This window comes from Cimex lectularius, unplaced genomic scaffold (assembly GCF_000648675.2).
Source record: "Cimex lectularius strain Harlan isolate CLEC.00 unplaced genomic scaffold, Clec_2.1 scaffold540, whole genome shotgun sequence".
Classification (NCBI taxonomy): domain Eukaryota; kingdom Metazoa; phylum Arthropoda; class Insecta; order Hemiptera; family Cimicidae; genus Cimex; species Cimex lectularius.
In genome coordinates, this window is record NW_019393049.1 from 1 (window position 1) to 16,346 (window position 16,346).

Here is a 16,346-nt window from a genome sequence, read left to right on the forward strand (position 1 = left end):
ATAACTATAAATATAAAATAAATAAATAATAAAAAGTATATTATAAATAAATTAGTATTTTTATAAAAATAAAAAAAAAAATGATATCTTTAATTTCAATATTAGAAGGTCTTTTAGTGATAGTACCTACATTATTATCAGTTGCTTTTGTAACAGTAGCAGAAAGAAAAACTATGGCAAGTATGCAAAGAAGATTAGGTCCTAATGCTGTAGGTTATTATGGTTTATTACAAGCATTTGCCGATGCTTTAAAATTATTATTAAAAGAATATATAGCACCAACTCAAGCAAATGTAGTATTATTTTTCTTAGGTCCTATAATAACTTTAATTTTTGCATTATTAGGTTATCTTGTAATTCCTTTTGGTTCAGGTTTATATATATCAGATTATAATTTAGGTATATTATATATGTTAGCTGTTAGTGCTTTAGCAACATATGGTATATTATTAGCAGGTTGATCTGCAAATTCTAAATATGCATTTTTAGGTTCATTAAGAAGTACAGCTCAATTAATTAGTTACGAATTAATATTAAGCTCTGTAATTTTATTAGTAATATTATTAACAGGTAGTTTAAATGTAATAACTATAATAGAATCACAAAGAGTAGTAAACTTATTATTTCCTTTATTACCTTTATTTTTAGTATTCTTTATAGGTTCTATAGCAGAAACTAATAGAGCTCCTTTTGATTTAGCTGAAGCAGAATCAGAACTTGTAAGTGGTTTCATGACAGAACATTCTGCTAGTATATTTGTGTTCTTTTTCTTAGCTGAGTATGCTAGTATTGTATTAATTTGTATTTTAAATAGTATTTTATTTTTAGGTGGTTATTTAAGTATTATACCTTTAGATATATTTATTAATATTTTAAGTTTATTTATAAATGTAAATAATACTATTTTATTTGATATATTTGTACATATTTCTTCTTCTCCTATAAATTTAGCATTAAAAACAGCTTTTTTAATATTTGTATTTATTTGAGTTAGAGCTTCTTTCCCTAGAATACGTTTTGATCAATTAATGTCTGTTTGTTGAACTGTATTATTACCTGTAACAATAGCTTATGTTGTATTAATACCTTGTATCGTATATGGTTTAGGAATAATTCCAACTAATATTTCATTATTATAGTAATATATTCTATTATATATAAATATATATTTAAATAAATAGCATATAATATAGGTATAGATATATATAAATAAAAAAAAAAATTATAAGAATAAATTAATTATTCTTATTAACTATATCTAACTTAATTGGCATACAATAAGTAAAAAAATATAAAAAAAGATATTACTTTAGATAATGTAATATACATTTTATAAATAGTAAATAAATTATTTAAATTATATATATATATATACAATATATATGTCATTATTATTATTATTAACACCTTTAGTAGGTATAGGATTAGTAACAATAGAAGCTAATTATGGTTTATCCATAATAAATAATATAAAAATAAAATCAATAGCATTAGTAACTACAATAATTAATTTAATAATCTCGTTAATAATGTTTATATTATTTGATTTTAGTAGTAAACAATATCAATTTATTGAAGAACATTATGAAATTAATTATTTTGATATATATTTAGGTGTAGATGGTTTATCAATTTATTTTGTATTATTGACAACAATAATAATGCCTATAGCAATATTATCAAATTGAAACTCTATACAATCTAAAAATGTATTATCATTTATAGTAATAATGTTATTATTAGAAACATTATTATTAGCAGTATTTTTAGTGTTAGATGTATTATTATTTTATATTTTTTTTGAAAGTATATTACCACCATTATTTTTATTAATAGGATTATTTGGATCAAGTAATAAAGTAAGAGCTAGTTTTTATTTATTTTTATATACATTATTTGGATCATTATTTATGTTATTATCAATAATTGTTATGACATCTATAATGGGAACATCAGATTTTGATGCATTAAGTAAAGCAAACTTTAATTATATAACTCAATTATTTTTATTTTATGGAATATTTATAGCTTTTGCTGTAAAAACTCCAGTAATTTTTTTAAATACTTGATTATTAAAAGCTCACGTTGAATCACCTTTATCAGGTAGTATAATTTTAGCTGGTATAGTTTTAAAATTAAGTTTATATGGTATATTTAGATTAATGTTACCTTTATTACCTAAAGCTTCTTTAAATTATACTTATATTATATATGTAATAGGTGTAATAACTATATTATATGCTAGTTTTAGTACATTAAGAACAATAGATATTAAAGAACTTATAGCTTATTCATCTGTATCTCATGCAGCTGTATATTTAATAGGTGCATTTAGTAATACAATACAAGGTATTGAAGGATCAATTGTTTTAGGTTTAGCTCACGGTTTTGTTTCATCAGGTTTATTTATATGTGCTGGAGGTGTTTTATACGATAGATCATCAACTAGATTAATAACATATTATAGAGGAATGGCTCAAATGATGCCTATTTTCTCTGTGTTATTTTTCATATTAGCTTTAGGTAATAGTGGAACTCCTTTAACTTTTAATTTCATAGGTGAATTTATGTCATTATACGGAGTATTTGAAAGAATGCCTATTTTAGGTGCTTTAGCTAGTACTTCTATAATTTTCGCTGCTGCTTATACTATATTTATGTATAACAGAATAATATTTGGAGGTTCTTATTCTATATATTTTATAGAAAATATAGGAGATGTAACTAGAAGAGAATTTATAATGTTATTAGTTTTTGTTATATTAACTGTATTATTTGGTATATATCCTGCTCCAATTTTAGATGGACTACATTATTCAGTTTCTTCTTTAATTTATAATATTAATTAAAAAAAAAAATATTAATATTAACTAAACATAGTATAATAAAAATAAAAAGTTTTTAAAAATAATTTAGTGTGAGTAAAGGTAGTAAATATCAAATAAATTATTTAAACTAGTAGGAGAGGGTGGTAGGGTTATATTCTTATTAGCTCAATGGTAGAGCAAAATACTTCTAATATTTTGATCTAAGTTCGAGTCTTAGATAAGAAGAGTATTGTAAATTATAAGCCTTTATAGCTCAATGGTAGAGCGGAATACTGTTAATATTTTGATAGATGTTCGATTCATCTTAAGGGCTAAGTTATACAATATATATATATATATAACTTCATCCATAATAGGTAAAATAGTAAAAATAAATAGCAAAGATAGCTTATAACTAAACTATAAATTTAATATAAAATATGCCACAATTAGTACCATTTTTTTTCGTAAATCAAGTAGTATTTGCATTTTTAGCATTAACAGTGTTAATATATGCATTTAGTAAATATATATTACCAAGATTTGTACGTATTTTTATATCTCGTATATATATTAATAAATTATAATTACCACAATTACTAATAATAAGCAAAACTTAAAAAATCTAGTATTGTTGAATTATAAATGTATACGAATATTAAAATTAAGTATCGATATAAATAATTTATAAATAGAAATTTATATATAAATTAACAATTTAAATTTATTAATAGAAAAGACAAATGTTTCATTTTGTATTAAGTCCGTTAGACCAATTTGAAATAAGAGATTTATTCTCTATAAATGCAAATGTTTTAGGTAATATACATTTATCTTTAACAAATATAGGATTATACCTATCAATAGGTTTATTTTTAACATTAGCTTATCATTTATTAGCTACAAATAATAATAAAATAATACCAAACAGTTGATCAATAAGCCAAGAAGCTATATATGCTACAGTACATAGTATTGTAATAAATCAACTAAACCCTACAAAAGGGCAATTATATTTCCCATTTATATATGCATTATTTATATTTATATTAGTAAATAATTTAATAGGTTTAGTACCTTATAGTTTTGCATCAACATCACATTTTGTATTAACATTCTCAATGAGTTTTACAATAGTATTAGGTGCAACATTCTTAGGATTACAAAAACATGGATTAAAATTCTTTTCATTATTTGTACCTTCAGGTTGTCCTTTAGCATTATTACCTTTATTAGTTTTAATAGAATTTATTTCATATTTATCTAGAAATGTTTCTTTAGGATTAAGATTAGCAGCAAATATTTTATCAGGACACATGCTTTTATCTATTTTAAGTGGATTTACATATAATATAATGACTAGTGGTATATTATTCTTCTTTTTAGGTTTAATACCTTTAGCATTTATTATAGCTTTCTCTGGATTAGAGTTAGCTATTGCATTCATTCAAGCTCAAGTTTTTGTAGTTTTAACTTGTTCTTATATTAAAGATGGATTAGATTTACACTAATTATAAATTATATACGTAAATTATTCACTTTAATTTAATTATGAAAATGACATAAAAAATAAAGTCCAATACTAATTAAGTATATAGGATTTAATTAACATACACGTAATATGTAAAAGATATAAAAATTTTCTGAAAAGGAAAGTCCAATACTAATTAAGTATATAAGCTAAAATAAGCAATATATAAATATAAGGAATTTAACAGAAACTAATAATTATTAATTAAATATCTAAATAATAAAAATTATTTAATTAATAATTGCGAACACTACCCCTATATTTAGTACTAATTTAGAATTATAATAAAAAAAAAAATCTTTTTTTTTTTAACAGAAACCGGCTTAATTATATCTTTATACGTAATAGATAAGTAGATAAAATCTGCAGATAAAAATTAGATATAAATTAATAAGTTTTCAATATAAATAATAGGGAAAATAACTAAACTAAAATAATTAAAAATAAAAATATCTGACAATAAAGGTATAGGTATAAGTATATTTATATACCTAAGACCTATACCATAAAAAATTTTTTGAGTTTGATGATGGCTCTGATTGAACGCTGTCCAAGTACTTGACACATGCTAATCGAACGACTAATTAGTTAAAAAACTAAGTAGTAGTGGTGTACAGGTGAGTAAAAGATAATTTGGCTACCTTAAAGTAAGGGGAAAATCCCTTATAGAAAAAAGGAAAATAAAAGTCCGCTTTAAGATGTTAATTATTATCACGGTGAGTAGTAGTAAAGGTAATGACTTTACTAGCTAAATCCGTAGTCGTGACTGAGAGGTCGATCGACCACATTGGGTCTGAAAAAACCCCAATGCGTTTTAGTACAGCAGTGAGGAATATTGGTCAATGGCCGAAAGGCTGAACCAGTAACTTGGAAGAATGAAAGTGTATTATAATAATACAATAACGATTAAGTCGTATAAAATTCTAAATAGAATAATGATAATGACAATTTTCTATTTATAAGTCTTGACCAAACTACGTGCCAGCAGTCGCGGTAATACGTAGAAGACTAGTGTTAATCATCTTTATTAGGTTTAAAGGGTACCTAGACGGTAAATTAAACTCTAAATGAGTACTTGTTTACTAGAGTTTTATGTAAGGAGGAAGAATTTCTGGAGTAGTGATTTAATATGAATAATCTCAGAGAGACTGGTAACGGCGAAGGCATCCTTCTATGTAAAAACTGACGTTGAGGGACGAAGGCTTGGGTAGCGAGAAGGATTAGATACCCTAGTAGTCCAAGCAGACAATGATGAATGTCATAGACTAGATATAAATTTAGTCTATAAATGAAAGTGTAAGCATTCCACCTCAAGAGTACTATGGCAACATATAAACTGAAATCATTAGACCGTTTCTGAGACCAGTAGTGAAGTATGTTATTTAATTCGATGACCCGCGAAAAACCTTACCACAGTTTGAATATTTTACAAGCGCTGCACGGCTGTCTTTAGTTAATGTCGTGAGATCTGGTTAAGTCCTTTAATTAACGAAAACCCTCACTTTATTTATATATATAAAGTGGATCGCCAATATATAGGTTAGATAATAGGGATTAAGACAAGTCATCATGGCCTTAATACTGTGGGCTATAGACGTGCCACATATGCCTTTACAAAGGGATGCGATTTTGTGAAATTGAGCTAATCCCCCAAAAAAGGATATAATATGGATTGTAGTCTGTAACTCGACTACATGAATAAGGAATTACTAGTAATCGTGAATCACCATCGTCACGGTGAATTTAAAATCAGTTGGGTACTAACCACTCGTCAGGCGCTGAAAGAAGTATGTGCAAGAAGTTTGATTTGCTTATATTTTTAATATATATAATTAGTTATATAAATTTATAAGTTAAATTTTCGTATGCATGACTTTGATTGGTGTTAAGTCGAAATATGGTTCGTGTAATGGAAATTGCACGGGATGAATTAACATTAACAATAAATATTTAAATATACATATATGTATGTAAAAAATATATGTTTATTATATTAAATATATATAAATAAATATATATATGTATTATCTTTAAAAGGTAAATTGAAAAAAAAAAAAATAATAAATTTTTTCAATCTGGTTCAAATCCAGTATAAGATAAAATATTAAGGAAGGGTCCGTATGTTGGTCTTACGGGTTGAGCTGTAAACTCAATGACTATCAGTCGTCGAAGGTTCGATTCCTTTTCTTCCTAATAACTTTCTAGATATTAGAAATAATGAAAGAACAATTTAATTAAATTATAATGAATAATTATTTAATATATAACAATCATGTATCTAATGGATTATTAGATATTTTATTAATCAATGATTATATAACTAATGGATTTAAAGTAGAATTTTTAGATATATTATATATAATATCAATATTATTTGGAGTATTTACAATTATAAGTAGAAACCCGGTAGTATCTGTATTATTTTTAATAGGTTTATTTGTAAATGTAGCAGGAATATTAATATTAGCTGGTATAAATTATTTAGGATTATCTTATATATTAGTATATGTAGGTGCTATTTCAATTTTATTCCTTTTTATATTAATGTTAATAAACATTAGAATATCTGAACTTTTAAGTGAAACTAATAATGATATACCTTTAGCTATATTAACAGTTTTATTATTTTATTATATAATAGGACAAGTATTACCTTGTAATTTAACAGATAAAACAATAATATCATCTTTATCAAATAGATTAACAGGATTATATAATATAGAAATAAGTAATGAATCAAGTATAGTAAATTTAAATCAAGAAATAGGATATGTAAGTAGTAAAGGTTGAGATAATTCATTAATAGAGTTTACACAAATAACAGGTATAGGTAATTTAATGTATACTAATTACTCAATATGATTGATAATAAGTTCAGTAATATTGTTATTAGGTATGGTAGGAGCTATAATAATTAATGTAAAACAAAAATAATTATTGAAAACTTGTTAAAAAATAAAAAAAAAAAATGATACATCAATCAAAAAGAAATTTTCAAAATCATCCTTTCCATTTAGTGTCTCCATCACCTTGACCACTATTTACTAGTATTTCATTATTTGTACTTACAACTGCAACAGTTTGTTTTATGCATGGTTTCGAAGGATTCCAATATTTAGTACCATTAGCTATTTTTAATGTAATGTATGTAATGGGTCTATGATTTAGAGATGTAATATCAGAAGGAACATATTTAGGTAATCATACTAATGCTGTACAAAAAGGATTAAATTTAGGAGTAGGTTTATTTATTATATCTGAAGTATTTTTCTTCTTAGCTATATTCTGAGCATTCTTCCATAGTGCTATATCACCTAGTGTAGAATTAGGAGCACAATGACCTCCATTAGGTATACAAGGTATAAATCCTTTTGAATTACCATTATTAAATACAATAATTTTATTATCATCAGGTGTAACTATAACTTATGCACACCATTCATTAATACAGGGAAATAGAAAAGGAGCCTTATACGGAACATTAATAACAATAATATTAGCAGCAATATTTACATTCTTCCAAGGTGTAGAATATTCAGTATCATCATTCACAATATCTGATAGTGTTTATGGTTCATGTTTCTATTTTGGAACAGGTTTCCACGGTATACACGTTATTATAGGAACAGCATTTTTAGCTGTAGGTTTATGACGTTTAGCAGCTTATCATTTAACTGATCATCACCATCTTGGTTATGAATCAGGTATTTTATACTGACATTTTGTAGATGTTGTATGATTATTTTTATATATATCAGTATACTACTGAGGTTATTAAATTTTAAATATATACCATATCTTTAAAATATTTATTAATATATAATATATATAAATATTTAAGAGACTTTAGTTTAAAGGTAAAACATGTGACTTTTAATCATTATAATGTAGGTTCGAATCCTATAAGTCTTATATTATTAATGACTATAAGTTAATGGTAGACTGTTCGTTTTCCACACGAAGTGTGTCGATTCGAATTCGGCTAGTCATAATAAAAAAAAAAAAATACACATTAATAAATATAAACAATATGTGTTAAAAATACGGCTATAAGTTAATGGTAGACTACTTAGCTACCACCTAAGATGTGTCGATTCGAATTCGACTAGCCGTAAATGGGTTAGTAGTTTAATAGGTAAAGCACTTCTTTGTCAAGGAAGTTTATGCCGGTTCAAGTCCGGCCTAGCCCGTTAGTAAACATAATAATTAGTAAAAAAAAAATTAAACCAATTAAGGAAAAGTTGCTATTGGTAGGGTAAGATATTTGCTAAATATTGTGTTTAACACGTAGATGTTCGATTCATCTCTTTTCCGAAGAGTGTAGTTTAATAGGTAAAACTGTAAGCTTCAACCTTATATTTCTTAGTTCAAGTCTAAGTACTCTTGTATCTAAATATATATATATATATATATATATACTTAAAGATAATATAGATTGTATGAATCGATCTTTTATTATAAACTAAAGTAATAAGAAAAAATAAATTTAAATACAAAACTGCTGGTTGTAGGTTCTTTAACTTAACCGGTAAAGTGTGTTCTTGATAAGGATATGTTCAGTGTTCGAGTCACTGAAGAATCAAAATACCAAAAAAAAGAGAGTTGGCTGAGTGGTTTAAGGCGGCTAGCTTGAGACTAGTTAAAGGTAATACTTTCATATGTTCGAATCATATACTCTCTGAATAGCGCGATAAATATAAACAGGTTAGAGCCAGGTGGTTAGGCATCTCATTTGGGTTGAGAAATTGTTATGTTCGAATCATAATAACCTGAATTTATTAATATAAGATAAAAAATACCTTGCAATAAAGGTGATATATAAAATATATCTTGAGAAATCAAGATGAGTATAGAAAGAAACTATTAAGGATAATTAGCTATATATTAAAGAAATAAATCACTAGAAAAATCTAGGATTCTAAGAGAAATCAAATAATAAACGAAGTGAATTGAAATATCTCAGTAACTTTAGGAAAAGAAATCAAACGAGATTATTTATTAGTGTAAACTAATAAATAAAAGCCTATAACAAAAACTGTTAAGTAAAATGGATTAAAATCTGTTTGAGTAAAGGAGAACCTTCTTCTAAGGCTAAATATGATATATAAGCGATAGTGAAAAGTACCGTGAGGTAAAATTTGAAATAGTAGTTTTATAAGCAGCTCGAAAAAAATTTAAATAAAAAATAAGAGCGTACCTTTTGCATAATGGGTCAGCAAGTTAATTTTAGATGCAAGCAAAGATTATAAAGTAATTAGCTTAGATAAACCAATTATGAAAAAATGAATAAGTATCTAAAATTAGACCCGAAGGCTAGTGATCTTACCATGGTCAGGGTTGTAAAAGCCCGAACGGGTTATCGTTGTATAGATATCCGAGGAACTGTGGTAAGTTAGTGAAAGACAAAACTGACTAGTATAGCTGGTTTTCCGCGAAACCTATATGAGTAGGTAATTCTATTAACATCTTAGCAGGTACAGAACTGTGATCTCGGATAATATCAAATGATTTTATCAACATCGGGGGGTTGTAGTGACTTTACTGGAGAGTATTTGCACTCGGAATGGCAAAGATGAATGTAGAATAATCGGACATAGTGCGATAAGGTTGTATGTCAAAAGGGAAACAGCCCAGAACAAGAGTTAAGGTTCCAAAATTATTATTGAGTGAAATTAAGGATGTTTTTTATTAATACAATCAGGAAATAGGCTTAGAAGCGGCCATTTTTTGAAGACCTCGTAACAGAGCACTGAATAAATTTTAGTAATAAACACCGAAAATTTAACGGATCTAAATAATATACCAAAACCTTGTACACATATTATAATATATATATTATTATATTGTAAATGTGGGGTAGCGGAACATTGGATATATATTATTTATTATTACTTCAAAGATATAATAAGTATAAATAATTAAAAAAAAAAATTTTTAATAAAAATAATTTATCAATATAATCCAAGAGAGAATGCTGACATGAGTAACGAAAAAGGAATAACCTCGCCTTAAGCTTATGGTATTATATTTAATTTTCGGTATCTAAATATATTAATCAAATGGTAATTTTGATGATATTTATATATATATAAAGTATTAAAATCAATACTACCTTATATAAGTAAAAAATAAAACCTTTATCAAGTAATAAAGGTTCTGGAAAAATTTATACTAAACTATATATATATTTTAATAATAGTTATATAATTTCTTGTTAAAGTTTTCAAGATTGTATAAAGTATAATTTTATTAAATTATACAGTAAAATATATATATAATAAGGTTATATATATACCGTACCTAGATACTATCACAAGTAAGCAAGTAGAGAATACAAAGGCGTTTGAGTGAACAATCATTAAGGAACTCGGCAAATTGACTACCGTAACTTCGGGATAAGGAGGGCCATTATTATAATATTTAACATATATATAGAAATATGTATATGATATAATTAAATAAATAATAAGAGGAAACATAAAATAATGTTGTACGACTGTTTAATAAAAACACAGCACTCTGCAAAGATAAAATATCAAAGTATTGAGTGTGATGTCTGCCCAATGTCGGCAGGGTAACGAATATACCTTAGTATATAACTAAGGTATCGTAGGATACCCCGATAAATGGCGGCCTTATCTATGAGGGTCCTAAGGTAGCGAAATACCTTGGCCGTTAAATGCGGTCCTGCATGAATGACATAACGATACAACAGCTGTCTCGATGATTGTCTCAGTGAAATTGGAATAGCAGTGCAGATACTGTTTACCTCTAGATAGACGAGAAGACCCTATGCAGCTTTACTGTTACCAGTTGCAAAAGTTAAAATCTAGGATGTTTTCGAGAGTATAAGGTAATTGCTTAATAACAATGAAACACCTTTATTCGTTTCCTATTATATGCTTTTGAAGATTGGAAGGCAGTTTATGCGGGGCACAGATCCCACAAAAAGTACCTGGGTATATCCAAAGTTCATAATGTAAATTTGTAAATTTATTACAAATATTTTAATTTGTTATATTTATTATTATAAATATACAGTTATTGTTAAATTAAGTTTAATATTTATTTTATTCTAAGTAAGATTTTAACTATATGGTAAATAGATGTATTTAAAACTTTAATATTTAAAAGTTTTTTGTCATATTAATTTTGTATATTATCTTAATTAATATGATGATTAATTATACTTTAAAAGTTTAATGGCTAAATCTTGCTTTACTGTTTGACCTACAAGTCTATCAGTCGCGTAAGCGGGGCATATGATCACAAGATGCATTAAGGAAAGGTCTTGGATTATAGAAAAAGTTACGCTAGGGATTTATAACTGTAAGTCCTCCAATATTTAATATATTGGTAATATATTGGGTAAATTTCAAAAATAACTTATGTTTATAAGTATATTTGAAGCGAAACTTATTTTTAGCAATTAAATAGTATTATATTACTTTTATTAAAAATAAGTACGTTCAACGACTAAAAGTGAGTATTGCTAACAATAATCTTTTAATTATGCCCAACATTTTTATTAATTATAAAATAATATGTATAATTATTATTATTATTTAAATAATAATGAAATAGACTTGATTAAATATCAAGCTTAATATTANTATTTATTAAAATGTTAAATATTATAAAATCTAAATTAAAAAATACATATAAAAAAAAAGTATTAAATGATGAAAATATAAGTTTTTATAATAAAGATTTTGTACCTGCTGTAAGAGATTGAAAAAATAGTATATATGTGTATAATAAAAATACTATAAGTTTAATACCTGTTGCAAGTAGATTGGTAATGAAATTAATAAAAGGTTATTTTAATTCATATAATTTAAATATAGAATCTAAATTAAGAAGTTCTAGATTGCGTCGTAGAAATAGAAAATTATCAACAAATAAAATATTTCTAAGTGAAGGTGAATTTAAACATACTAATGATAAAGTTAATATAACATTATATGTATATAATAAACAAAAACTTAATTATTTATCAAAATTAAGAAAAAGATATACAAGATTATTCAACAAGGTTAGATTTATAAAAAAATTACAATTAATAAGATCTCAAGGTATGAATATATTAAGTCAACAACAAAATAAAAGTAAAACATTAACAAATGTTTTACCTCAATATAATTCAAAAGTATTTAAAATACAAAATATTTATTATAAAACTTATATAAAAAAATCAATAAAAAGATTAAAATATTATATGTATTATAAACAATTACTTTATATAAATAAAGCAAAATTTGAAAATTCATATATACAAGGTTTAATTGATTTAATAAAAAAAATATATAAAAAAAATATAGAATTTAATATAATAAATTTAAAATACTTATATTTTAATAGTGATATCTATACACAACCAATGGTATTAAAATTAAGAAAAAAAAGAGAATTATTATGATATTTAAGAGAATTAGTAAAAAAAGCAAAAATTAAAAAAGTAAATTTAAATGGAAGATCTAAATATTATTTTAACTTAGAAAATTTATTTAATATAAATAATATAGATACTACAAATAATTTATTAAATAAATTAATGCAATATAATAAAAAAAATTCAGATAATTTAAAAAAAGTAATATTAGATGATATTAAATATAAAAGAGTATCAGGTGTAAGATTAGAAGCAGCAGGAAGATTAACTAAACGTTATACAGCTTCAAGATCACAATATAAATTTAAGTATAAAGGTAATTTAGCAAATACATATACAACAATTCAAGGTTATCCTTCATCTTTAATAAGAGGAAATGAAAAACCTAATTTACAATATACAAAATTAAATTCTAAATCACGTATAGGATCTTTTGGAGTTAAAGGTTGAGTGAGTGGAGTTTAATAAATTAATATTAACCTAATTATAATTAATAAAAATGATGAAATAGTCTGAACCAATTTGAAAAAATTGGAAGTAAAAGAAAACTTTTATGATAACAAAATTGAACAGGCTAATTTGCGCAAGAGAGTACAAATTGAGTGCGCGGTTTGGCACCTCGATGTCGGCTTAGCTCATCCACATGAATGCAAAAATCATGAAGGGTTCGACTGTTCGTCGATTAAAGAGCTACATGAGCTGGGTTTAATACGTCGTGAGACAGTATGGTTTCTATCTTCTAGAGGAAATTAAAGTAGAATAAAGATAGCCCCTTCGTACGAAAGGAGTTGGGTATATTGACCTATGGTTTACCTATTGTTTATGTTATATATCATTATAAGATATATCATTTACTTATACTTAAGTAAATAGTTCGCATAGGCATGGCAGGAAGGCTACGTCAGTTAAAGATAAGTGCTGAAAGCATTTAAGCGCGAAGCTTACTTTAGGATACTTTTAAACGTAGTAGAACACTACGAGTATAATTAATAATAAACATATTAATTAATAGGCTTTAGTTGTACTAATCTTAAGATTTTTAGACATAAAGTACTAATTAATAATATACTTAATATTATGTATATCTAATGAAAGCCTGGTTAGCATAAAAGTAATGTAACCGTTTTGTAATCGGTAGAAACAAGTGCGATACTTGTACTGGGCTATAAGACCCAATGGTCAAGTTGGTTAAGACATAACATTTTCACTGTTAGTGCGGGAGTTCGAACCTCCCTTGGGTTGAAAGAAATTAGCTCAGTTGGTAGAGCAGTCGTTTTACACACGAAAGGTCAGGTGTTCAAATCACCTATTTCTTAAAGAAAATATTTATAAAATTAAAAACTGATAGTTTAAATATAAAGTATATGCGGGTTGATGTAATAGTAACATATATGGCTCATGCCCATAAAATTTAGGTGCAACTCCTAAATCCGCAAAAAGACTATAGCTTAATCGGTAAAGCGAACCACTCATGATGGTTTGAGTAAATGTTCAAGTCATTTTAGTCTTATATAATCCGAGTGCTGGAATTGGTAGACAGTCTTAGCTTAAGTTTAAGTGACGCAAGTCGTAAACGTTCGAATCGTTTCTCGGGTAGGGGCTATAGTTTAACTGGTAAAACGGCGATTTTGCATATCGTTATTTCAGGATCGATTCCTGATAACTCCATATTAGCTTGAGAAGCTCAATTGGTAGAGCGGGTCAGTGAAGTTGATTAGGTTGTAAGTTCAAGTCTTATCTCGAGCATTGTTTTATGGGTATGCTGAAATAAGGTAACCAGGTTCCGCTTAGGCCGGGATAGTCTAACTTTACAAGTTCAAGTCTTGTTACCCATATTTTTTTTATGTTGTCGACTAATCGGTAAGTCATAAATTTTTGGTATTTATTATTGGGTGTTCGAGTCGCCCCAACATAATATATTAGCCAGGATAGTTCAATAGGTAGAACAATAATTTCATGAATTAAGAATGAGAATTCGAGTTTCTCTCCCGGCTAGGCTATTTCATTTTTAATTTAGCTGTTTTTTGGAGATGATTATTGTTTACTTATATACATGAAAGATTCTTTGTGCATATAATTGAATTATTTATTTCTAATATATACAGTTAATAATATTTATATATAATAAATTAATTTTTAATAAGATTAATCGTAAATAGTAACTATATTTTATAGTGTTAATACTAAATAAGAATATAGATTAAAAAAAAAATCTATAGGTGGGTATAGTTCAAAGGTAGAACAGCTGTATGTGGCATAGCATATCCTAGTTCGATTCTAGGTATCCATCCATTAGTTGTAGTTAATTAAAGTTTTGGTCGTTTTTTATTAATTAATGTGAAAAAAATTTTTTGTAGGCGTATTAGGCGTATATTAAAAAAACGATAATATAAAAATAAAAATATAAGTATAAATATAAATATAGAAACCGTGTATAACATAAATATAGTTCCTATATTTATGTTATTAAGGGTATACAGACGTATATGATTTTGGATTTTAGATCTCAATTATAAATATGGTACAAGTAGAAAATATTCAACAATGTCTATTAAAGAAAATACTACATCATTTTTAACATTTAAACAACCAACAGAATGACAAGAAAGATGATTCTTATCATCTAATGCTAAAGATATTGGAACATTATATTTAATGTTTGCATTATTTTCAGGTTTATTAGGTACAGCTTTTTCTGTGCTTATAAGATTAGAATTATCAGCACCAGGTGTTCAATATATAGCAGATAACCAATTATATAATAGTATAATAACAGCTCATGCTATAATGATGATTTTCTTTATGGTTATGCCAGCTTTAATAGGAGGTTTTGGAAATTTTTTATTACCATTATTAGTAGGAGGGCCAGATATGGCAAAAGAAAAAGGTTCTCCTTGGGAATATTATATATAATAATTTACTAAAAACTATAAAAGTAGTAATATATTTTATAGAGATAGTAACTATAAAACATATTTAGCAGGTTTATTTGAAAGATATTGATATTTGTAAATAAACATTATACAAAAAAAATATATAATCAAAATTAATATAAATAAATTTATTATAATTGATAATATTTGAATAAATTATCTGCTTAACTCATTGTGGTATATCCTGTGAAGGAATGTTTGTAATTAAATAGTTACAGTTAGTATAATCCCTTAATAAAGAATAGAGTTATAGGAAATTATATATAATATAATCCCAAAAAAGGGTAAATGCCGTTAAAAGTGTAAACTTTTTAATTATTACTTCGCTATATGCATGGAATCTCTCGAAATTAGAATTAATTTTCTAGTTAACAGATACATAGACACCTAATTGAAGTTTATATATTTTAAAAATTGTATTATTAACTGAATTAGTCGTAATACTTATGTATACATGGGAAGAATATGCAGGAAACCAAAGTAAAAAAAAAATTACAAGTAGGATCCTCAGAGACTACACGCGAAGCTCCATTATTGTATAATGGATGAAGACATAGTCCATCTAAGTAAGAAATTATTTAGTGCTAATAATAAAATAATTATTAGCTTAATGATATATTAAAATCTTTAATAAATAAAAAATAATAAGAATAATAAGTATTACAAGATTCCCCAGATTAAAT

General features: G+C 25.5%; 4 non-coding genes across 4 annotated transcripts; all 4 read left to right on the plus strand.

The window, feature by feature from the left end:
• Positions 1–2,982: 2,982 nt before the first annotated feature.
• Trnar-ucu lies at positions 2,983–3,053 on the plus strand. The gene has a single exon. It is a non-coding gene; the product is annotated as a tRNA-Arg (tRNA).
• Positions 3,054–3,070: 17 nt separating this feature from the next.
• Trnan-guu lies at positions 3,071–3,141 on the plus strand. The gene has a single exon. It is a non-coding gene; the product is annotated as a tRNA-Asn (tRNA).
• A 10,758-nt stretch (positions 3,142–13,899) lies between these two features.
• On the plus strand, positions 13,900–13,972 carry Trnae-uuc. Its single transcript has one exon. It is a non-coding gene; the product is annotated as a tRNA-Glu (tRNA).
• Position 13,973: 1 nt separating this feature from the next.
• Trnav-uac lies at positions 13,974–14,046 on the plus strand. The gene has a single exon. It is a non-coding gene; the product is annotated as a tRNA-Val (tRNA).
• The last annotated feature ends 2,300 nt before the right edge of the window (positions 14,047–16,346 follow it).